Raw genomic sequence first — 26968 nt, forward strand, 5'->3', positions numbered from 1 at the left:
TATTGTGTGTAAAATTTAATAACAAAACTTTTTTCTCTTTCGACCTTTTCTCTAAAATGAATAATTATCGAGTTACCTAGGAAAATACGAGAAAAAATGGATATTTTTGTGATTGTTTTAGATTCTTTTAATAAAAATTTAAGCACACTTTTTGCAACTGGCGCATAACGGATTAACCATTTCTGATGATATTTAGAGGAATTAATACAAAAATTAGCAATCGTGTAGAAAAAGTCCAACCTAAAACAGATACCGCCTGAACTAGTAGTCGAACGCTTGTTTTATGATTGAGATGTATTGCCTGGGTTAGGTCATTTAAAATTTCTAAATCTGATCCGGGTGATCTTATCCCATGCAGAAACGGCAGGCTGTGATTGTTTTGTTCTCTGTGGATGAAAAGTTAATTTCCAAAATAATTTCGCTCAGTTTTATAAATCTTTCGTTTTTCCAACTCCCGTAGGTCTTTTTTTTTATCATACACAGGCTATTATTTTAGGAGTTACTAGTATAGTGTATAAAGTGTAGCTTTGTGGACACGAAAGAAGTTAGATTGGATCGTACTCTTATTAATTATTACATTTTTTTTACCACTTCCTGGAACTTCTCTTGCTGCACTTATTTGGGTCATTGATAATATATTTTCTAAAGGAAAAGTTTTCTGTGTAGTGAATTTCCGATAATTTATAAACATATAATATATTTCAGTGTTTCCTATTTCCATAATTATACGTGTATTCATAAAAATGCATGTTTACTTGCACTACTTAATCGATAAAATACCTTAGTGAGTGAGTAATTTTTCAAGCCGTACTTATTATTTTTTTTTACGTTATTTGCAAGCAAAATTACCTTCAGCTACTGACATATTGTGAACCAACATTTTCAACATAGTTGAATCAATTATTGAAAACTGTTGCGGTTGTATATACCAGAAGCATAAATTTATAAATATTTGTTTTGAAATAAATTATTTTCAGGCAGTTAAGGTATATTTTACAGTAAAAATAAATATATGCATTTTTAAGTATAACAATTTTGTAACCTGTTTACTGCGACGTAGAAAATGTTTCGATTATAATGCTTTTTTTTAATATTAATTTAAAGAGGTGGTTTGTTGGAGTAAAATTAAATGATTTATTTTTCATCCGATCTTTGTATGCTTGTCTCCCTATATGTGTTTTTTAACTGGATGGTGCCTACTTATGTTAACGTTTATTTATTAGTACACGTACTGAAATTGTAACGCGATTTGGAAAAAAAAACTAGATTAAAGTTGAAAAAAAGATTCAGGGACATTAAATATGTCATTTGCTCGTTTCGACTGAACTACTCTAGCGACTCTACCAATGCATTTTAGTTTTGATTGAGGCCGGACTGACTGACTCTTAAGCGATTATTTCTACACCGTAGTGCGTGTAGTAGTAAATGAATAATGATGGGCACTGAGTACGACTGATAAAACGTCCTTGAAACAATTCTTTAAATGCGACTGTCGGGAAGATGGTTTACGAATTGAGTAGTTACTAATGTAAGAAAGCAATTTGTTCATTTGTTAAGAAAGCAATATCTTCGGGAAACAGGTTCACTACCTAGTATTTGTACAATGATCTGTCCAACACGACGCTGTTATTGATGAAATTATTATCGATACAGTTCAGTGCGATCCAGGCGTAGTACTCGACGTCTTTCTAAAGGATCGGAGTTGCGCATTCGATGGTTTGGAGGACACTTAAATAAAACTAGTTTTATCATAAACAGACAGTTCAACATCTACACTCAGGAGACGGTCCGCTTCGCTTGGAATTCTGCAATTGGTAGAATACAAATCGATAACTTTATAAGTATGTTTTCACTCGAGAAAACAAGGTAGATCTACAAGGCAGATTTCACTCTAGATGGCGTCAACAACATCAAAATGAACATACATGGGAAAAATAAATTCTCATGAAACTGTGGAAGTTAATATTCAATACAGATTTAGCGTCAGTGTATGGTGCGGCCTTCTTCAAAATCGGCTTTGGACCGTTCATATTACCTGATCGCTTAAATGCTGAGGTCTACTTGCACTTTCTTCAAGAAAAATTTCCGCAATTGCTTGAAGATGTTCCTCTAGCGCTGAAATTCAAAGTGTACGAGTATACTTCCAGCACTTCACAAGAGAAGTGCGGGGGAGGAGCTTCCCATTTCTCTTGTGCCGTTTCCACTCACTTAAATCATCATTTCCCTGAGAAATGGATCTTTAGTGGAGGCCCACAATAACACCTTTAGATTTTTGCATCTGGAAATGGATGAAAAATATTGTATAGAAAAAAAAACATTCTCGTGAGGAATTAATTGTCTGCATTGTGGATGCGGCTGAGCAACTTAAGGACAGCTCTGAAGAACTAAAAAGAGCAACAAAAGCAGTACAGAAGCGAGCCAAGAAATGTGTTAAAAGTGGCGGACTCATTTTTTGAACATTATTATAAACTGGTACGGATAGTGCACTTTCAATAAGCCATAAAGATATTGGAACCTTATTCATCATCTTTGGACTATGAGCAGGGTCTAGAGTATTGTTTCTAAATAAAATTCGAATTTTTCTAACTTTTCTTTGTTTTATTCAACTTATCTTACATTATTTTGTTTAGAATTAAATTCTCTACTAGTTTTGTTAAAAGGTTTTACGTATTTATTACCCGTTTAACAAAGTTATTGTACATAAAATGTAAAAAACAAGGTTTTTTACACCAATTTATTGTTTCCCAACCCCAGATTTCTCAAAATCTACTGCAGATACGATTCTGAGACCTACTTTATTCAATTTTTCACTTAAAAAAACACAAAAAAATCACTAATTCTACTGCTTAATTAACGTCCTAAAAATTTCAGTACAACCTCATTTCACCGGTATAGCTGAAATGCGAGAGAAATCTTTCATTAGCCGTAACTCGCAACCAAGCATTTTAGGACATATGTTCATATGAACGTTTTACATTATTTTCACTTGTAGAATAAGTTATGAAAGTCCTGTATACAATTAAATAGATGGATTGTACATCTTTCACCAATAATATTTCTTTGTTGCATTTTTACACGACTGCCCCAAAAGGAGTGTAATGTTTTTAGGGTGTGTTTATGTATGTATGTTTTTTCACCGTTTTAAGATCTGCTATGGTATTGAATGAATGAATTACGGCAGTAAAATTCATTAGTTTATTTTATAATTATAATTTATAATATAATTATAATAAATAATATAAGTAATATTATAATGTTAATATAATAAATATTATGTTATATTATATTATTATAGTAATATAATATTATACTTATTATATTAACATATATATATATATATACTTATTTTTTTTTCTGAATTTTTACGGGCATCGACTGCTAAGGTCATTAGCCCTCGTCAATCTTTAAAAGAAATTACTATCACCATCTGGATCGTCATATGTAAGGGTGTAAAGGGCCCTTACATTTTATTTAAAAGCACAAACTACACAAAACATTTAAGACATAAAAGACAACGACAATCACAAACATTTACGGGGTGTAAAGGGCCCCGATATTAAAATTTGAGATAAGGTTCTCAAAAGACCATGAAATTAAAATTAAAATTAAACTTATCAATACCATTTCTTTCTTTCTTTATATATATATATATATATATATATATATATATATATATAAACTACCGCCTAGAGTATCTTTTACCACAGCTTTAAACTTTCATTTTATAGACTTTTAAGAAGTCCACTGCCAGAAACGGCCGGTTCTAGACGAGGGTGTTTACGTGAACCCTCTGCCACGTTTAGTTGTTCAGTTTCCATGAACAATTAATCCCTTCTGTAGTAAGGCTTCTGTTGCCGCCGGGGTACACCCCCACTCCAGGGCTACCAACCCTGGAGGTCCGTTCCGGTACTCCGGTGGAACCGGCATATGTCCTGGCAGAGAGCGGATGCGCAGTCTCTGCACTGACTCCAGGCCCTTACACACCGAAGCTTTCAGGGCTCCCATGCTCCGAACATGGGCACCTTAACTACATGCTTGCCATCGCGGGGGGGCATGTGGACGACGAAAGGTCTCCGTTACACCTGCAAATAACTTTTACCGTGGCCGCCACATCACCAGCTCTAAAGGCGGTATTAATCCATTTCCATAATCGTTAAGAATTTCGTATCTGCAGGTGGCCGCAAAGTTTTTGGCGGGCAGAGTATGTTCGACATGTAAGCATGTTCTTTCTTCTTGCTCTTATTTGTTGGTGTTGCATCTTAGTTGTTTCCCGGGTTCGAATCCCGGTCAGGCATGGCATTTTCACACACGCTACAAATCATTCATCTCATCCTCTGAAGTAATGCTTAACTGTGGGCTCGGAGGTTAAACGAAAAAAAAAGAAAAAAAAAAGTTGTTTATAAACATTTAAGAAAAAAAAAATCAAATGATTTTTTGACGGGCTGTTTGTTCAATCATGTAAGCATGTTCTTTGTTGGGGCCGCCATCGTAGCCGCTCAATGGTCGAACCGATATAGATGTTTGGCTCCGCGATGGAATCATTACGTTTCCGAGAGTGTCATAGGCTGTATAAATATTTATTTATATTATATGTATGTATATTTATAAAAATATATGTAGTAGTTGAGATTTTCCGGTTGAAGCATAAACTTTAATGAATTATGAACTGTGATCCTCTATCACTGTGTTAGCTGGGTTTGAATTGAATGATTCAAATCAATGGAATGAATAAAATTTCAAAAATAATAGAATTAAATTTGCGTTAAATAAAATAATATTCAAAAATAGATTTAAAAAAATTTCTGTTTAATAAAACTTTCTCTTTAATAATAATTGAGCTTCCTATAGGAACTGCTTTTGGGGCTAGAGTGGTGGGTAGTGCGAGCACCTCGTGCGAGGCCAGAGCAATCATCACCATTAACGGGGTGCTCCTAGGGCGTTGTTTTGGGAGGTGCAGTGGGGCACTTATACTTGTTCACTATATATATACTTATTTTTTTTTCTGAATTTTTACGGGCATCGACTGCTAAGGTCATTAGCCCTCGTCAATCTTTAAAAGAAATTACTATCACCATCTGGATCGTCATATGTAAGGGTGTAAAGGGCCCTTACATTTTATTTAAAAGCACAAACTACACAAAACATTTAAGACATAAAAGACAACGACAATCACAAACATTTACGGGGTGTAAAGGGCCCCGATATTAAAATTTGAGATAAGGTTCTCAAAAGACCATGAAATTAAAATTAAAATTAAACTTATCAATACCATTTCTTTCTTTCTTTATATATATATATATATATATATATATATAAACTACCGCCTAGAGTATCTTTTACCACAGCTTTAAACTTTCATTTTATAGACTTTTAAGAAGTCCACTGCCAGAAACGGCCGGTTCTAGACGAGGGTGTTTACGTGAACCCTCTGCCACGTTTAGTTGTTCAGTTTCCATGAACAATTAATCCCTTCTGTAGTAAGGCTTCTGTTGCCGCCGGGGTACACCCCCACTCCAGGGCTACCAACCCTGGAGGTCCGTTCCGGTACTCCGGTGGAACCGGCATATGTCCTGGCAGAGAGCGGATGCGCAGTCTCTGCACTGACTCCAGGCCCTTACACACCGAAGCTTTCAGGGCTCCCATGCTCCGAACATGGGCACCTTAACTACATGCTTGCCATCGCGGGGGGGCATGTGGACGACGAAAGGTCTCCGTTACACCTGCAAATAACTTTTACCGTGGCCGCCACATCACCAGCTCTAAAGGCGGTATTAATCCATTTCCATAATCGTTAAGAATTTCGTATCTGCAGGTGGCCGCAAAGTTTTTGGCGGGCAGAGTATGTTCGACATGTAAGCATGTTCTTTCTTCTTGCTCTTATTTGTTGGTGTTGCATCTTAGTTGTTTCCCGGGTTCGAATCCCGGTCAGGCATGGCATTTTCACACACGCTACAAATCATTCATCTCATCCTCTGAAGTAATGCTTAACTGTGGGCTCGGAGGTTAAACGAAAAAAAAAGAAAAAAAAAAGTTGTTTATAAACATTTAAGAAAAAAAAAATCAAATGATTTTTTGACGGGCTGTTTGTTCAATCATGTAAGCATGTTCTTTGTTGGGGCCGCCATCGTAGCCGCTCAATGGTCGAACCGATATAGATGTTTGGCTCCGCGATGGAATCATTACGTTTCCGAGAGTGTCATAGGCTGTATAAATATTTATTTATATTATATGTATGTATATTTATAAAAATATATGTAGTAGTTGAGATTTTCCGGTTGAAGCATAAACTTTAATGAATTATGAACTGTGATCCTCTATCACTGTGTTAGCTGGGTTTGAATTGAATGATTCAAATCAATGGAATGAATAAAATTTCAAAAATAATAGAATTAAATTTGCGTTAAATAAAATAATATTCAAAAATAGATTTAAAAAAATTTCTGTTTAATAAAACTTTCTCTTTAATAATAATTGAGCTTCCTATAGGAACTGCTTTTGGGGCTAGAGTGGTGGGTAGTGCGAGCACCTCGTGCGAGGCCAGAGCAATCATCACCATTAACGGGGTGCTCCTAGGGCGTTGTTTTGGGAGGTGCAGTGGGGCACTTATAATATCTCTGCAAACAATCATCCGATTTTCAAAATTAAAACGGGGTATTTGTTAGTAGGTTAAACGCTAATTTTTGCATTAAGTACACTCTTGATCTAACAAATCACGGTTATTCGGAAACGCTGTTATATCTTCGCAACCAATCTTCCGATTTTCAAAATTCAAATGGGGTATTTGCTAGTTAATATAAAATCACAATGGAACCAAACCATAAGAAAAGAGCAATGTTTTTCAGCAATTATTTTTTTTGGCAGTTTTGTTTTTTATTTCTTAATATCTATTATCTAGGTGGATTTTTGAAGTGAAAGTGCTAAACACTATACAGCAGCCTAGTTAGCGCATTGCGCCTGGTTGCTCTGAAGAAGTAAATCTGTATAATATTGCTGTCCTATTCTTATCAACGATTTCATCAGTTCTCTTGTTACCACAATTTGGCTGTGAGCCAAAGGGCATTGTTATTATTGAAGGTATGAATACTTTTATACAGGATAGAGATTACTTTGTTGTGGGATGCGGATTATATAACTTATCTTAATATTAACCCTTTTTTTTTATCCTCAGTTAACAGTGTATTGAGATTTATTGATATCATTACAATATCGTATGAAGAAAACCCCTTTTACATGGATAGTAGTGCTATTTTCATACATTTTTTTCGTTGTATGAAGGAGTTTTTGTGAAAACTTTAGTGATATATGATCAAATATGGCGGAAGTGATTTATTCGATCTGTTGAAATTCTGAAATGTTAAAATGTTCTTGCTCTATTTTTGGGTATCAGCGGTTATCGATATCAGCAAATTCTGCATTTCAACGTTAGACAGAATACGTTTGAAGAAATATTCACAATAAAATGACTACCTTTTCATTACTTGTAAATATTTTATTTGATTTAAAAATACAGAAATCCAAGTATTTTATTAAATTTGTATTATGAGTTGGAGTGAATGTGAGGTTAGTATGCAAAAAGGCCGGGAGGTCTGAGAAACCGTAGAGAGAATTGAAATTAAACATTGGATTTTTAATTATAATTAAAGTTATTTTTTCACTTTTATGGTTTACAGTGGATAAGAAAATAGGTGATCCTGTTGTTGTTCTTGCTCTTTGTTCGAATCATTAAAGACACTTAAAAAGGAATTAAATAAATTTTAAAGCGAATTTAGGGGAACTAAAGGTAAAGGTTAATTAGAGATACAGGCCGAGGTAGCTAGGGGTAAAGTTTCTTAAAATTGTTAGTGTGTCTTACGTTTTCATTGGAATTAAAAAAAATACTTAAATGGGTAACAGTATTAGGATGGAGATTGATGTTAACGTTAGTGATGCAGGAGACGTTGAAATAATGGTTGTGGAGATGACGATGAGATTCTGTGTAGGATAAACGAGGCCGGTGGTGTGGAGTTCCCGATTTGTAAAGATGGTGACGATTTGTCATCGTATCAGATTTGTTTATCGGATTGCTAACGTCGCTGTTGTACAGATTATCGCGGTTAAAAGTTCCACACCCACCAAAGTTATCGACGTGGTAATAATATCGAAGCATTCGTGAAGGATCTGTTAGTCAGAAGAGAAATGAAACATGAAGATTTGAATATGTAAAAGAAAGGAAGATATCAATGGTCATCATTGTAGACCAATTTTGTCGGCGTTAATGATAACTTTGTCGAGCTTAGGAGGTCAACTATGCTCACCATTACATCAGCATCGCGAATATCTTATGAGATCAGTCAAAGTGAAAGAAACATTTTCACAAACAGTTTTATTAAGTGTGAATGTCAACATCCCAACCCCGTGGGGGAAGACAACGCTTCCGGTCGCCACACCCCTCCTTACCCGTTGCTAGCCCTGACGGGCTTTAACGGGAGTCGTCTTTCGCCCTCTAACATTTTACATCTCATAGTAATTAGCCAGGCCTCGTTGGTGGTGCCACTGATGTAAATGCCTCGATAGACATTTACATCAGTGATTTATAAACTCAGCTTTTGCCTTCGCTGCAGGTCTCATCCGGAAATCTTGAATGTTCTACATCGTTGCCCTCTGAACTAGTTAACCGAGTTCGAGGAAGCTTGAACCCCACGCCTAGTTTTACATTTTATAGAGCCAATTCGTGTAAATGTCACAAAAATTCGAAACAATTGATTAACATACCACCAAAAATGTTCGCAGCAACGAAATTTATTCTTAGTTCCCTTAGTGAACTCAACTGCAGTTCATACCCCTGATTAGCTTTCATTATGGACTCCGATCTGGTCTACCAGGGAGAGGCAGACAGACCTCCTACTCCCACTCAGCTCCATCGCAGAATCCCGCGTGATATCTACTTTCATTTATTACCATCGTCAAGATGGCGCTACACCTCACGGCTGCATGGAAATCCATGCCCTCGGGAGTGCAGTCGCCATTTCGCCGACAGTGATGTTGCTCATTCAAAACCGCCCTCGTCAAAACGACGCTACACCTGTCCGTTGCATGGTTACCCATACCCTCGGCATTGCAGTCGTCGTTCCGCCGACAGCTAACATTTCAACAATAATCACCATTACTTTACAGGCTAACCGTAGCTCGATGCCAACACGTTTACCTCCGGCCAATCAATTGTACAGGGGGTTCCTACCACCCGGGGTTCTACTCTACTTATACCCCTTCAGTTGTTCTGCTCAGGGAGAGAAAACGCAGAAAGCCAGCCACGATAGTAGATTCTCTGTGAATCTTCCAGTTGACTCGCAGATCAAGAAAGGAATTTACTCTTTTGAGCTCCCTAACAACTCTGGTACGTTCAGCCTCGTACCGGGGAAAAACATAAAGAACATGCTTCTCAATGTTGTCGATCCTACAGTCCGGGCGTAAGTCCGAATCAGTCAAACTAAACCTAGCCAAACTATTCCTAAAAGCACCACGTCCTGAAAGGATTGAGTTGTGTACAGATTGGGGGAGACCCATTTAATTACTCATAGCTCCCTAACATTTGGAAATATAACATACGTGTATCGACCAGTAGAAGAATCGTTCCACCTAACTTGCCAAGAGTCAAAATCTTGGTCTTCAATTTCTTGCATACGCCCAGAAGTAAGAAGGCCTCTCTTCTTAGAAACATACTGCTTGCTACGTTCCTTAGCTAAAATGTCAATGCCGGCGATCACAGAGACTGCCTCTCTGAGACAGTTCTATAGCCTCTGACAACAGTTAACAATAGAAGACGCTGGGCTCGCAATAAAATATCCGTATAACATTGGAATTGTAAACGATGAACCCAGACGGGCGCAGCGTACAACATTATGGCCTCGCGGACACCTTCGTAAAGAATACGCATGGTAAGGTAATTCAACCCCCAATTGGGATGGATGACTACAAACACCAAAGAAGGCATCTATAGCCTTCCTTTAGACAAACTGAAGGTGCCACTGAATTGAAGCCTCTCATCAAGGATGACACCCAGATATTTCTGAACGGTGACATACCTATTCGGAAGGCCGTCCATCACGACCCACTGGTGAGGGGTCGCCTCTAGACGACCTTTAATGAACATCATAGTGGTTTTCTTCGCACTGAAAACCATCTTATGCTGAAGGCTCCACAACCTTAGTACCTTGCGTGCCTGTATCGCTCTGAGTTCTATCTCAGCACGCGAGTTACCCTCGACCCTGAGCAGCAACTCATCGTCGACAGCCACTTGTCATCCGCAACCGCATTATATAATCGAATTCAACGACCCAATCGAGTGGACCTAGAACACTGTCCTGTAGACAACCTTTGGACAGGGTCTTTTCTACTTCCGAGTTGCCGTCACGAAGGACGTCGGTTCTGTCGCTGAAATAGCTCGAGACAGTCTTAATCTCATTTTGCGTGCAGCTACGCTGTTACAGCTGAAACAAGGCAGAGGGCCACCACAAGTTATTGAAGACCACGGATATGTCCAAAAAGACTCGGAGTACATACTTGCACTCGTCCACCATCCAGCTACTCTCTCTCGACCCGTATATCTTGGAATCAACTGATCAGCGGCTTCAACTACCGCAGAAGAAAAATTCTCTGCTAGGTCATCTAAGGAGAGATTGTCAGTCTTCGAGTAAAACTTCGAAGCCTGGACGCAAGAACATTTGAAAACTTAGGCCGATCCGCCCGCCTGTGCAGGAAGCGCGTCTGCTGAACAGGGACGTACCCCGTATAGACATCGCGCAGCCGACCTACCTAATCAAAAACTATAAGTCTGTGATCACTTTCGCAATCATCGACTACAGACCAATTCAGAATCCTACCGGGGATGTCCTTACCGATGGTAACATCAATGTTGCTATCATGGAAAGCACTTCGCAAACTAAATCCACCGACGAAGGTAGTCAATTCCCCGAGTACACTGAAAACATCAAAATGATGCTGCGCAATGAAACCTTCGATTAATTCGCAGCCATCGTCCGTGATCCCACTGTGCCAAAGAAGGGATTTGGCGTTCGCATCAACTCTATAAGAATAGGACGATTCGCTACCAACCTAACAATTCCATCCCATCTTTCCAAATGCTGTTCAGTGGGATCTCAGAATTGAAAGTACGAACTAACAACGACCAGGTCCAAACCATTCACGGCAAGCTTAACAACGACGTGATGCGTGTCTGAGGCCTGCTGTATGAAGACACTATCTATCGACTTCCTGCCCAGTACGGCGGATTTGCTATTACCAATGAAACACTTATTCCAGCCTGAAAAACCTGGCAGATCACCCTTGACCACATACGGGTGCTATAGAAGAAAAACATCGAGGCTCCGTTTTACGACAACTTCACCTAGCTCCACTTGGACTATATTGGCACCTTGGGCATTTTGTTGACCGAATCTTACGATCGAGAGAGTTGAAATAAATCTCGGCTGCTTTCTTTTAACAACCACACCCCTTGCTATTCACGGAGTTCCTATGACTCTCTCGCAACTTTTTACAGTTGACACAACTCGGAGTCATTTTTTTCTGCGGACAGTCGTCGCGCCTGTGGCTCTCATCACCACATTGCGCGTAGACCGATTCGTACTTACAGAATTTGGCCCTGAGGCCGAAGCGACAACACTTAAAGCATCGTTACACGTCAAAGCATCGCTGTACTCTTTGACGCGGCAGGATGCGAAGTCCTGAAAGACTCTACCCTCGGACAAAAACTTCTGGAAGAGACCAGCGCCTAATTAGAACACTCCGTGATACCGTGGGGTATTACACTTCCCTGTTTAGAAGACAGGCTTGCATTCCTTCTTGAACGTAGAGTCATCCAAGTCGGTGTTCTGTTACCTAATCAGGGTCAGAAATTCCTCATCGGAGAGACTGCGGTCAATGTCAATTATGACACGGGGCCTACGACGATGCTTGGGATTGTCTTCCTCACGCCTGAGCCAAGACTGCCGGGTTGTTCCATGAACTTTAATGAGGTAGTCCAGGTCGCCCTGGACTGCCTTGACCAGTGGGGCAGAAATGCTAGGTCTGCCCTTCACCTTTTGAAACGCCTCTACCGTGGGATTGGGTTTAACCCAATCGGGCGGGTGCCCTGTGTCCATGTCAGAGACCTCGTCCTTTGATGAAGTCGAAGGAATGGGACTGGTTTCCTTTTCCGCTTGGGCTTCCTAACTTTTTCAGTTAATCCTCCCGAAATTCTCGCTGTCTTCCTTCTACTGGAATAATGAGCAAGCTCACTTGTGTGTCGACTGCCCGCAGCGAGTACTGGCAGCTGGAAATTTTGAGTATTCTCCTGTCACTCTATGCACCTGTTCGCCGCTGCTGGATAGGCCACCTCATCTCCGCGCTGAGGCGGGTGCCCGAACAAATCTGCGCCTTGCACTGCGTGGATAATGTGGATGAATGAGCCTTAATTAAAATTGATGCTACCATTGCTTAAGCACTCAATCAGAAAATGCTCAGAACTGCGGATGGTACACACTCGACCACAGATCAGAACCCAAGACTAAAGAAGGTTCGATCGCTACTTTGTCCGCATCAAAGGGCGAAAGTTGTGAATGCCAGCACTATCACGTTTATACTATTTAATGTCAGTTGTAAATAGTACCTATCGTTACGGTCGGGAAGTTTCATTTATGAGTAAATACTTCAGCCGAATTTACAGAGATAATATCCGACTCGGAATGTGATAAGAAGTCGGTAAAAAGAAAATATCAGTGAAAAAAGGAAATTGTAAATTTTCGGTATATGATGGAGGACCAGTGTAACTTTCATTGTAGTATTCGTCACCGGAATAGGATCGAGATCGGCAAGATAACCACGTATAATAAAACTAAATATTTGTGGCGGTGATAGTGATCATTTTGTAGTTCATTTCGCTGTAATTGTACTTTTCTTGTTCTGCTTCAAACAAATGAAAATAATCTGCGCTCGTATATCGATAGAAAGAAAAACCACCATCACTGGATTAATACGTTCGTTGTTAAATGGGGGTATAAAGACGAATGTCGTGCGACATATCATTCGATTTTTCTCATATTTAGGGTTCGAGCATATTATTCTACCGTTCAGCGTAATATATGGTTGTATTCCGATCGTAATAACACGCTCGTACTGGCTGATATCAAGTACGATGATGGGTTTGGTAAAAAGAATCCCGTTGTGCGTTTTCCCAGATATATTCTGTGCGACGATATGACCTGCGGTTTCTTGTTTTCAACTGACACTTTCACCGTCCCGTGATACTAAGGCACGTCAAGTGGGTTACCGTCGTACGCTGGAATACTTTGGTACGCCTCGAAAGTATAATATTCACACTTTCTTTCACACGTAACGTCGCATGATGATAATCGGTCGTCTTCGAATAAAAGTATTCTTTTCAAAACTATGCTGCCGCTCGCGAACGTGATTATTTTCTCATTCTTAGTCGAATCTGTGAAGAGTACGCTTATCTTTTGGCCACAGTCACAACTAGTCACGAATAGTTTTGGAATACTCTTTATTTGAAACTGTCGATTTGAATTCGGATACCGTCAAGAAATAAGCAGCTAGTGCAGTCTTACTCGGACACTTTCTTCTGTGTTTAGTAGAGGTAGCTGGACACTATTTTTAGATAAAAATAAATAAGTTTTATTCTCATTATATTCTTTTTGAAATGAGGCACTTGGCTACCCAAGTATACCGACAAGCAATAAATAGATTTACTCGAAAATTATTGTAAAGATAAATTATTTTAAACCTTTCAAAGTATAAAGTGAAATAAACTTTATTTTTAGAGGGATCTTCTGAAAATGTAATATAATATAATATAATATAATATAATATAATATATATATATATAATTTACAGCAAATAATAAAATACGTGTAATTTATTCAAAAATTAAAACTGCACTAAGAAAGTGTGGAGAAAATTTATTATGCACTCGATCATCAACTGTTGGACGCTAGCATTAAAAAAAAAAGAATATAAATAACCGTCGACACAGCTACCTTCTGTGATCGGTTTGTCGTCCTACCCTGGATTTAGACATGACCCGTTTCAACTTTTTTTTTGTTTCATTTACAAATTTAATAAATCCTTTTTGTTAGATTTTCATATTTTCTGACAACAAAACTTAGGTAGCGAAGTGGATATAAACGAAACCTTTTGGCCTCTATGGTTTGCATTTCCTTATTACAACTTTTAGTTAGACATCATCTTTTCTGCACGGGAATCCGATTGTGGACTGTGTTACGCCATCCGTTATGTACTGCATTCTTCTTATGTGTGTCTGTTCCCTAAACCTATGCAAGTTTAATAATAAATATATTTTTTTTAACTTTTAATTTGTAATTCATTAAATATATATTTATGTAATTATAAATACAGCAACTGTATAAGATACTGTGAGTTTTATTTCCGACAAAAAAAAATTGTGATCATTAGGGGGAAGAGGTCTTCGTTAAGTTACTCAAACTCACCCGGTTGGTGTAAGGAAGGTAAAATACCTTTTAACGAATGGTTAAGTGGTTTATGTATATCGTCTGACAAATAAAAGCTGTTTTCTGTTTTTTAAATGCTTTTCATTATTTTTTCATTCACTAATTTTTGTATGTAGCTTCTGACCCTGTTGCAGTAGAAGATTGAAATTCAGCTCTGATGGTAATCCTAACGTTCTACGAAAACATGACACGTTTCGGCTTTACCTTTTAAATTATCCTTGAAGTCGGAAAGAATGGATCTCATAATTTCTGTATATATCGCGATCTGATTTTGATAAAAGCTAGAATTCAACTCTGGAAGTAACTCCAAAAATATTTGAAGAAGCTCTGAGTTTTCCTTTCCACCGTTCATTAAAGGGGAAACAACATAATAATCATTGGATTTATTCTTAATTTTGTTGATATAAACTCAGAATTAGGCACAAATATCATTTACGAAATCTGTGAAAATAGGCAACAGGAATTCCCTTTAAACATCCTTAAGAAGTTGAAATTGAATTAAAGGGCACCATATATATCCAAATGCCACTTTACATATATATAAAATTAATTGAATTGTTAGGAAAAGTAAAGAAAAACTAGTAGTATAGAATTAATCCAATCCGTAAGGGGTTAAACAAGGGATTCCAAAGCTTAAAAAATTACGTATTTGTTCGTGTGAATAACGTTCTTTTCAGCTGGGTATACCGTATTCACTATTTTTTAAAAGTAGTAAATAAATAAAATGAGTAATAATACAATTGGTGTTGCTGGTTGCACTAATTTACAAACTTATCAAGTGAGTTAACATACGGGTTCCTTCACGGGTATTATTTTTTTCGGGTGATCGATTGTAGGTGTGCAGTGGATAGAAGCAGGCTGTCGACTTTGATAGTCCAAATTACGCTCGTCGGTAATAAAGTGCTAACCCTTCGGGTTGGTCTAGTGGTGAACTTGTCATTACAAATCAGCTGATTTCGAAGTCGAGAGTTCTAAGGTTCAAATCCTAATAAAGGCAGTTACTTTCATACGGATTTGAATACTACTTGATTGTGGATGCCGGTGTTCTTTGGTAGTTGGGTTTCAATTAATGTTAGGAACGGTCGACCTTTCTGTTTCCTGTTTAGCCTCCGGTAACTACCGTTTAGATAATTCTTCAGAGGATGATATGTGTGAGTGTAAATGAAGTGTAGTCTTGTACATTCTCAGTTTGACCAATCCTGAGATGTGTGGTTAATCGAAACCCATCCACCAAAGAACACCGGTATCCACGATCTAGTATTCAAATCCGTGTAAAAATAACTGGCTTTACTAGGACTTGAACGCTGGAACTCTCGACTTCCAAATCAGCTGATTTGGGAAGACGCGTTCACCACTAGACCAACCCGGTGGGTTAGGAACGGTCGACCTGAGACTGTGCAAGACTTCATTTACATTCATACATATCATCCGCATTCTTCCTCTGAAGTAATACCTTACGGTGGTTCTTTCGGCTGAACATAAAAATAAAGGGTAATAAAGTGCTGATTTCATATTTTTAAATAAAATCTAATACATTGAAAATCAGGAGGCAGTTTCTTTCCCCTCCCCAAAATCGTGGAGTAGTTTTTGTTAATTTCAAAAGTTTTATCACGTAGATGGAGTTTCCTAATGCAGACTAAAATTTCAGTGCAATTTTCCATGTAGTAATTTTTTCAAGAAAAAGGAATGTTATTTTTTATTTTAATAAAATTTTGTGTATTTTTTCTACATATTCGTCCATCATAAGATCGTTTTGTAGTAAATTCTATTTCTGACATCGTATTGCAATCATAAGCACTGGGGAAACGGAAATCATACATTAGCGTGACAGTGCTATTACGGAGTAATCTTTTGTTGAATGCAGCTGATACTTAGTAAATTTTGCTTTTTAATATTTAAAAAAATATAAGAAAATAGCAATAAAAATACACATAACTTTTTAACAGCCATTCTTATCACGACATTAGCGTTATATTCGTATCGTAATATGGCATATAAAAGTAAAGAATGAAAAAAAAAAAATAGTAAATGATTTAAAGTACTAAATATTAATATCATTTGGTATTAGTAATGAATAATTCAGAAGGTTGCGTGATAATTTATAATTAAGTTTTTCTACTAAAATAATATTCGCTGTTCTATAATTTATGTTAAAATATTCTTTTTGTTAATATAATACGTCTGTTTTATGAATGACTTTTTTCAGAAATTTATAGGAAAATGGCATCGAAAATTCCTTATTATTACAGGGTCTACTATGTTTTGAATTGGAACTGGAAGATTGTTGAATTGCTTAAGAGAAATGTCCGCTAGTCCTAATATTTGCAGTCCCATTTTTAGTCGCATAATATTTGATTGTTGTAATTCATACGTTTTTCCATTTCGAAAAAAATCAGTAACATTTCGAAAAACATAATAATGTAATGTTTCTTAACTTTTAGTAAATAAACATTACGTTACTATCGATTCTCAGATTTCTAGACGTAAATAATGTTGTAATATTTTATTATTGCGCGTTACTAATAAGAAAATTGATAACCGAATTTCTGACAATATGTCTCAGGCTGTAGTGGCGCCTGCCATCAATTGTGTAAGCAATCATAGTTATGGTACTATGTAGCGTGCTGCATGCGCGTATAATGAAGGAGCCCGTCGCTAGAGCCACCACCCTACAGTCTAGTCGTCCCGACTTTGGCCTTACTTTCTTACCATCCGATTAAACTGATAAGAATGATTCCCGTAAACACGCCATTCATATTCTTTTTAAAACTTTTGCTACAGTTCATTTATACTGAGGTCAGCGTTTCATTTCTTCTATTTTATTGTTTTTGTGAGTTCGTTGTAACTACAGTTATTATTTAATGCGAATATAATAAGTTAGTGGTGTTTTGTGTGTATTAGTCGTGTAATGTTCGTAGAAATCCTGTAAATCTATCTTGTCGTGCAAATAATATATATAATTGTTTATATGTTTTTGTTTCTAGGATGTGTTAGTTTTTTTGCCGAATGCATAATACGTTTTACATATTCTACAGCGTAAAGCATCGGAATTAGTTAAATTAGGATAACATGACAAATCACAAAAAAAGTTTCAGTTAATACACCGGTGAACGAAACATTTTTATAACCGCAAACGTAAAACCGTTGCAGATTTATATTTTAAATATTGGCAAAAATCTGGAAGCGGCAATGAAGCTGAGCCTTTGTTTTCTAACTCGGTAGCCTAACGCCTTGGTCAGTTATACGGGTGAAATTTAGGTTCACCCGTTCAAATAAACAAATACACCCACAGACACGTATGTGTACGATAAATGTGGAGATGTCAAGTTAAAACTACGTATTTAAGTTTGATTTCATGTAAAATGAAGTGTAATTAATGTTGGACGAATTTTATTCTTTCTTTTTTTTATTTAATCTACATCGAACCATATTTTCGTCGAACTTTAATTTTAAAGGCTGAAACAAATATTTTATTTTTTATTATTTTCAGCATTGTAACTTTTCTTGTTCCATACTTTACATGAAAAATTATCTACGCAGTATGTGAAAATGTTGTGGGTAGTACACCCACATAGTTTGTGGGTACGTGTCTACCACTATAGTAGACACGCAATTTGATCATTCATCTTACTGTGTTAACATTTTGTATATGTTCACATACATGTTTTGGAGATCGTTTGAGGTGTTTTTTTATTTTATCTTATTTCAGCATCTTAAATCGATATTTATTTCCTAACAATAATTTTATTCATTTTGAACAAATATTTTAGCGATGTATTTACTGAGTGTTAATTTTGAGGGCGTTCATTAAATTCATTAATTTCTGTATCATCTATTTTAGGCAAGTTGTCGTATCTCCCTGTGTGTGTGTTTGCGCACACGCGCGCGCGCGTGCACAAACTGATCTTTGAACCTGACCTGGAAAGAACACATCAGACAAAAAAAAATCGTTTCTAGATTTTATTTCTTTTAATTGTGTTTCCGTAAGATTTTTTGCTAAAATGTATTCTGTGTGAATAAATCAGTAAAAGAAGTTTTGCGTTTGTTATTTTTTCCTTTTAAATCTAAATTCACCCTAAGCGATTAAACCAATAAAGTTGTCTCTGCCATTGGGAAGTAGAAATCAAGATTTAGTTTTAAATTTTGTGTTTCCTAAATTTTATGGGAACCAATTTATTGTGTTTTTTTGCCTAAAATGAATTTTAGTTATAAACGGTTAAGAAATACTTTTAGTCAAGCTAGAGCTTCAGCCTGCGGTTAATAGTTTAACTACGGCCGAGTTTTTAATCTGGTTTAAGGTACTTCATTCAGATTCTACTCTTCTTATGGATGCTAGAACATAAAGTCAAACGGACGTAAATTGAGATAATCACCTAAAAAGCATTTGGACTGTGCATAGACAGAATTCATTTTATGTCTATAAGAATAATATATAAGAACAATTGACCGTGTTAATCCCCTGTACGTTTCTACCTCGGTATTGAATATAGCTTATCAATGTTTTCGCCCACAAATTTGTAAATTAATACCATCTTTACAATGATTTAATTAAAACCCGTAATTTCTTCGCCCGGCCGGCATTCCTGTTGCAAACAACACCAAACTGTCTTACTTCAAAGAAATTGCTGGCAATTTGGAAAAAGATAACGATTAGTGCTACATTTATGCAATTATTTCAATACCATACTTTTAATGAAATAATCAGAAAGTAAACCGGTATAGTTATATATCTTCTACACCGTGAATATTTGATCGATGAGATTGATTAGGTTAGCTTGTATTAAATTATATATTTATATTATTAAAATATGAAATCCGTACTAATAAAATATACATTGTATTATTTTATTTTTTAATATTTCATAATCTTGAAACTGAAATGTTTTCACGGCGGGTTAAATTAACAGTTTAATCTTTAATTCTGCAAAAAACTTAATAAATTGTATTTTTAATGTATATATTTTTATATAAATATTTATTTATATTTTTCTTTTACAGGTGAGTTGATGTTTTCAAATCGTCTTAATGTACATATATATAATACGAGTAAGTAGACAATCACCTAAATAAACTTATTCGTAAAGCGTGAGTAACATCTTTTCAATTGCTGCAGACTTTCCTTTCCCATTTATCTGGTTACATTTTCAATTAAACTTTAAGAAAAAATAATTTTAGTCTGAGTGTGCTCAGAATTTTGTACCGCTGTGTAGGTATGCTCGTTTTTAAATACAGCGCTTACAAATTTCGTTTACGAAATTAGAATTAAAACTTCAAATTACAGTTTAGGTTGAGAAAAGCACGTGTTTGAATATGAGCTCTGAAATTAAAATAAATTTTTATATATTTGTTTTTTATTGAATAACAGAACAAAATAATAAACCGGCTTTTTCATTATTTTATCGTAAACGATGAATTTCATACTTAATATAAAATCTTGTAGGTTACACGTAATCAGGCTACATAAGTAGTAGACGATACTGAAATTAAAATGCAGTACTGAGGTTTCACTATTAGCTTAGCTAAAAAATTCTATCGGTTGTATTACAAGTAAACAGAAATAGGTTGCATGTAATAAAAGATTTAATCTAGAATTTTATTATGTTTACGGAAAGTGATTATAGGTGTAGACTGCAAGATTGAGCCGCAGTGTATGCAATTAGTATAAAAAATACATTGTGATTTGTCATTTTATTTTTTACTTTAACGCTAGCTTTTTTCATATTTATTTTTATTTATTTATTTTGGCGATAAGAAAATGTGAAACAATTTCCTAATACCCTTTGGTGTTTGAAGAGACGAGTAATTTTACAATTTTTCAACTTACTAGTTCACAGGCTCTGTATATTTCATATTTTCGCCGGTTAATAAATACATAAATTATTGGTGTCAGTTTTCCAGTTTTTAGATTAAGTAAAACGTTTTGATAATTGAAATTATTATTTTCACAAATTAGGTAATTTTATAAAATTTCTATAAAAAAGTCGTTTATTTCTACAATGTTTTCATAATAAGCTGTTAGACCAGTTACAGTTTAGCAGTTTCTCCAGTTTCAGACCTGAGATGATAATTTACGATTTTAATTTTTATTTAGTTAATTGTCACATCTGCTTGTTTATTAACCGCTAACAGATGCAATAATATCACTGAACTGTATGCAACATCGCTTAACCGATTTATTAAACGTGGCTTCGACCGTCGTCATTCCTTACCTTTACGGTTTTTAATTTCTAGAACTCTACTTTCTGAAATATTTCAGGTAACGATACAACAGATTTTAAGAGATATTTGACATTTATAATCCTTTATTGAAGGTGAACGATTGTACGTCCGCGTCTCTGTCATTTATCCGAAAAGTTCAGCATTCGTTTCCCGGTCAGGTTTGACATTTTCCATGAATTACAGAATTCATTTGTCATAAAATAATCGTAATCGGACGTAAGCCTTTTGTTGTTGTTTCAGAGGTTAAATAAATAAAGTGCAGTTTCTGATAGCTTCCGTTTCGTTTTATATCTTTTATAATTTTTACTCTTTTCCGTCGTTTTTTTTTTTTTTACTTCCACCCGACTTTCTAACAATGTTTTAGTCAACTTTACTTCTTCACAATTTTTTCATATAGTTTTCATCTTTTCCGAAACGCCTCCAACCTTCCGTTGTCTCTTTTCTACAGTGTCTTTGGTTCGAATCCGTACAAAAGAACATTCCAAATATAATACTAATGCAAGTGCTTCTTCAGGTGTGACTGCATGACACTGTATAATCGTTTGTTCCTATTAAAATATAAAAAAAACCGTTGTTTTACGGAAAGGTGTGTAATAATATTGTTTTGTCAGGTGTTGTAACCGTAACGACGTTGTAGAGGATCTACGAGTCTTAAGTAACTCCCGAAAATTCCTTAACCGTGCCTAAGAATAATCAACATCCGTTCTACGCAAATTAGAGAGAATTAGGAACGAAATGTTTTCCTGCAGCCTTCTTCAACGAAGCGAATGCTCTTTGCAGATCATCGTGCCGCCGAGCTTACTGAAGTTCAGATGTAACTTTAAGCGGTACTTCATGTACGTCAAGTTTGTTGATTTGTCGCAGCCGTAATGTTTTTTCTTTTTTTTAGATGATTTATTCACCCTACAAGCTGGCAGCTTGAATACGGGAGTATGAAATGGAAATTATAGCTTGTTTGTCTATTAATTACTATCTATAAAAAATAAAATTCGTATTGGATTACTGCGTTAATAATTTTTGGCTGAAGTTCATCTAGACTAATGGATATTTTTTCTGTAGATATCTTGGATATAGTGTAAACCGATGCTTTTGAGAAAACATACTTGATCGAATATTTTTGTACATTCAAATTTTTTATTTTACCTGAGAAAAATAAAATTGAAGAACGACTTTTTTTAACGTGTGGACCTAAATTGGAGTAAAATTCAATTAAAAACAGTTGTATTGTAGTCCTTAATAAATTTAATTACATATGAAATATTAACTGAAGACGTTAAAAAATTGCTCTTAATAATAGACAGCCACCTACGTGTTCGTAAAAGGTATCATTTAATTATCTGTGTGAACGCTTTGTTTTGTATTAAAAAACCTGTGGACGAACATTTGGCTGTGTATACGTTCAAATACCGAAGAAGAGCGTTCCTGTTGTCCAGAATAATAGAATGAATCCTCCTCACAGTACCGCTTATTCGCGATTTACTGTAAATTAAACAACCCTCGAAATCTAAATATATTAGAACTTTAATATTAAGTACACTTACCTAATAATACTTACATTATCGCTCGGGACAAAATTTTTGCGATAACTTATTTAACTATTCTTCTATGTTCAGTTTTAATTTTAAAGAAATGTAACGATTCGATCTTCTGATAACTCAAATAAGTTCTGATGCATGTTATTAGCGATATTTATTTGGTTTTTATTTACCAATAATTTATGGTGTAATTGTTCTACGTGATGTGTGGTTTTTATTTTCACAAGATTACCTCACGATTTTACTTTTATATTTACGGTACTATTTTACGAATTATATAGAAGTTTATGTAATAGCTTATAGTACCGAGCGAACGATTGGAGTTCGGTAGACGCATAAAATATACGGTCACGTGGAATGAAAATACCTAATAGTAATGTATGTTCTTTACGTTTGATCGAAAGAAAATTTAAAGAAACTCATCGCTATTCATTAGCTGGCTTCCCTTTTAGCTAGCGATCCTGTAGAAGACAGTTCGACAGGAAACTGAATAGACCCTAAGGCCGTTTTTCGAGTTTTGAATACTTAACTACGTCGCGGAGACGACAAGTGCCGATTACTTGCGTAACTACTTTTTGATATTATAGTTTATTGGTATAAATTACATTATTGTCTACCTGTTTGGATGAAAATTTTTATTAAAATTTCCTCAAATACCCTTAAAAAAGTTCGTCCGTTGAAATAAAAAGATAAATAAAGATAAAGAAGTGAAGATAAATATTCTGAAAATTTAAAGAAAATTATTATTATTATTGGTACTTTTACTTTTGTGAAGCGGTCGTGATCAATGTAAATGCATTTTGTAACCGTTGTAGTAGTATTTTGTTTAAGAATTTATGCCGGTTCATAGATTATTTGAAAATATATAATTCATATTGTACTTTGATTATAATAATATTTTCTTTTTGTTATTTTTATTTCTTGAATATTTTCACTATGTATATGTGTATGTATTTGTTTCATTTTATTTACAGAAAGAAAAAAATCGATTTATTTTATGTATCTTTAAATTTGACTTAATATTATTTTCTAATACATAACAAACATATATATATACATAGAGCGTTCAATTTTTTTTCTAAATTCTTGTTTCTAATTTTTCCCTATCATCATATGGTAACTGCTTCTGGCGCAGATCCCTTGTGCCATGATCGCCCGTGTAATCTATTCTCTTTATTTGTTAAATTTTCAGGCGTCTTGTCAGATAAATTTTCTTCCATTTATCGAACACGAGGTTAGTAACGCGTTGAAAATCTCATACTCCAAAAGAGATACTTACGTATCCGTGATGTATACTGAATTACTTTTGGACGTGACTTGGATCTAAGGAGATAAGATTTTAATTTTTAAGAATTCTATTTTAAATTCTGACGGCTGTACTTGTTTAGAATTAGTCAAACGAAACGTTAATGACTTATAACGAAGCACGTTAAGGAATTTGACGCTAAAGTGGTTTTATAGGATCAATATTATTTTCTTATATTTGAAAGGTTTTGTTTTTGATAAATTAACTTAAAAAAAAAAAGCTTATGAAATAAGCTTATGATAAAAGCTTACAGTTTACATAACATATTATATTAACAATAATATAATTCATAAGCAAACATAACTGCGTATTCAAGCGACATTAGCTTAAATGTCTTTCGATGTCAATAAACCGTCATCAATTGGACCGTCAACCGTTTTTCATACGTAGTAAATTCAGTCCTGGTTTCAACCGCCGATGTAAAATTACAACCGAAAATTCTTGTTGGTAATTTGGTGTCGGTTCTAATTTTAATTACAATACTGGAATAAAAAGTCTACGTTCGAAAAAAAATTGTCCTCTTATCCTTCTTGATATATTAGAAATGTACGTATGAAATTATACTTCATTGCTTGGTTTTTGTAGTAAATACTATGAAAGCGAAGTTATCAGTTTTTTTTTTATAATTGAATTTCCTGTAACATTTAAATATATATATATATATATTAGCTGACCCGGAAATGTTTTGCTGTATATATATATATATATATATATATATATAAAACCTTTCCTTTTTTCCCTCGTTCCCACTTCCAATCTTGCTCCTCCCCCTCATCAACTCTTACATTTTTTCCTTTTTCCGTTCTTCCCTTTTTCGCAAAAATATTTCTTTTCACGTAATAAATATATGTTCTGAATATGAGCCAAATCGGACCACAAACACAAGTTTCCGAAATATCCCGACTCCTAGCGGATCCATTTTTTGCAAAAATATATCTTTCCAGGTAACTAATATATATAATAATTTTATCAAACGTGGCCCGTTGGTATAATTACAAAATAATAATTTATAAAACCCACTTGCCAACAAATTTTTATATACACATATAAAAAGTTGTTGTTAAGTGGTTGTTATAAATTATTAACTAATATATATTCTAAATACGAGCCAAATCGGACCATTAATACAATTTTTCGAAATACCTCGATTCAGCGCCACCCATTTTCGGATCCATTTTTGCAAAAATATTTCTTTTCACGTAACCAGTATATATTCTGAATATGAGCCAGATAGAATCATAAATACAATTTTTCGAAATATCTCGACCCCGCGCTATCTAGCGGGTGCAAACTAATTCAGTAACCTTCACGAGCGCACGACTCACTTAAGTTTCATCGCAATCGGATGAATTATATAGGAACGCATACGGGATAAACAAAGAATTATTAATTTTTATATATAAGATATATATATATGTATGTGTGTAAATCAGAATTTTTTTGGACAATAAAGATATGCAACATTATTTTCTGTATGATTAGCATATTTTAAGGAAATTTAAGACAACTTATAAAATAAAGCGTGGTAGGTAAAAGTTTTACTAAGACTGGTTTCGGGCTCCTCTGCGAAGTTTATTCTTACCTTAAATAAATAGTTCCAGGCCTGCGCTAATATACTACTATTGATTGCCGGGTCATCACATTACAGCAGCTGCAGCAGCAGCAGGTTTATTATGTCTTTGAATAAAAAGATGTGGTGGCGGGAAGAGATCCAAGTAAAATGGATCGATTTTTCGTAAACATCGCTCATGAGATACGAATCGTGTATGACACGAAATGATATAAGATATTTTTGTACGAATTCTGAGCATTGTAAACGAGGTCGCGGATGGGTCCCGGCTTGACTGAATTGATTCAGAATCCTGTGATCTGAAGATTGCGGAAGAGCGGATCCCAAATGAAAGGGGTAAAAGCTAGGGTAAGGAAGAATAAGACATGAGAAGTAATGATACGTTTTTACTTTCACGCTGGGGGAAAGAGAAAATTGTAATTTTGAAAGTAATTCGTGTTCACTTTTTTAACGAAATTTGTTGAATGTGATATTTTCAGTATTTAATCCCCACTTTGCAAATCATAATTGTCATTTTAATTTTGATGTTATGAAATACAATATTGCCGATTAGTTTTAATATTATTGGTTTATATCAGACGTCTGGTTTCGCGTAGGATAGAATAAACAACCTGTGCTAAATTTTGAATAATTAACAAATATCGTTTCTGTTGAATTAATAATGCGATTGGATTTTGACATTAGTGGATCGAATGGTGCATCTGTTATTAGAAAATTATAATTTTAGTTTTTTTATTTAAATCGCAGGTTCGCGTTTAAACACGTTTTAATGATGTATTTGAAGTTAAATTTTGTGCGACTTGGTTGATAAGACTTTACATCTAATGCTTTGATTTTATAAGAATTAATAATTTTTTGATATTAATAATAACGACTGAATAATTGTAACGAAACTCGGTCACTTATTTATGCGCTTAAGGAGAAGAATAAGTTAGAATTATCTTTTTCGTTTTCGTGTATCGTTTGTTATTTAGTTTAAATAAAAATAAAATAACCCACCGGGTTGGTTTAGTGGTAAACTCGTCGTAAATCAGCTCTATTCGAAGTTAATGTTCTCAGGTTGTAATCCGATTATAATAAAGGTAGTTTTATTCCAATTTCGGTATCGTGGATACCGGCGTTCTTAGGTGGTTAGGTTTCAATTAACTGAAAGTCTCAGGAGTAGTCGACCTGAGTTTGTTCAAGATTACAAATTTACCGGTGCAGTACATTACACTGTTAAGTCGCTAAAGACTTTAATTGATGCGACTAAAATAAAAGTAAAAAAAAAAATAAAACATTTCTGTAGGGATATCTAATGTTTGTAAATTTAACTCGACTACGTTTCTGGAAGTGTTCTTTTTTTGGAACGGAAATAACTTAAGATTTAAGTATATCGTGCGCTGTTCCTTGGTGCGGTAATGTTCCCCCTCTCAGGGTGATATCGTTCTCCCCACCATTGTTTTTCTTCCCCTCTACTGGCTGGCGCACTTGTGACCCCGGATAACAGGCTGTCGTACGCGACGGACGCGAACCGTCTTAATTAAGCGCTCATTAAAAATATCGTTTGTGCAATATTCTTGTTTTTACTTTTTTGGATCGTCGAACACTTTTCCAGTGGCCTATCGTTATTATCTTTAAAACGTTAGCGGTCTCGTCGCTGTACTAGTTAATAGTGGTTTTGGCCCGTGCACGCGTGTATTTGTTAAGTGGTAATCAGTTGTGCGTGAGTTTTGAAGCCGTGTGTACGACGTGTCTGATCTCCAGGAGGCCGTCCAAGCGTAAATGAATGGGCTTGTTGGGCAAAGGCAGAAGAGTAAGCCTCATACGAGATTCCGAT

At 35.3% G+C, this 26968-nt stretch overlaps 1 protein-coding gene across 7 annotated transcripts in view; it reads left to right on the forward strand.

Moving 5' to 3' along the window:
- The window catches only part of RhoBTB (Rho-related BTB domain containing), a 276592-nt gene that overhangs the window by 89227 nt on the left and 160397 nt on the right, over positions 1 to 26968 (forward strand). The window contains exon 1 of one of the 7 annotated variants that reach the window (XM_075372510.1): positions 26650 to 26944. The exons of the other annotated variants lie outside the window; for them this stretch is intronic. The gene's annotated coding sequence lies outside the window, so the exon portion shown is untranslated. Of the gene's footprint in view, positions 1 to 26649; positions 26945 to 26968 lie in introns of those variants that run through there. 7 annotated transcript variants of the gene reach the window in all.

This window comes from Lycorma delicatula, chromosome 1, assembly GCF_047948215.1.
Source record: "Lycorma delicatula isolate Av1 chromosome 1, ASM4794821v1, whole genome shotgun sequence".
NCBI lineage: Eukaryota > Metazoa > Arthropoda > Insecta > Hemiptera > Fulgoridae > Lycorma > Lycorma delicatula.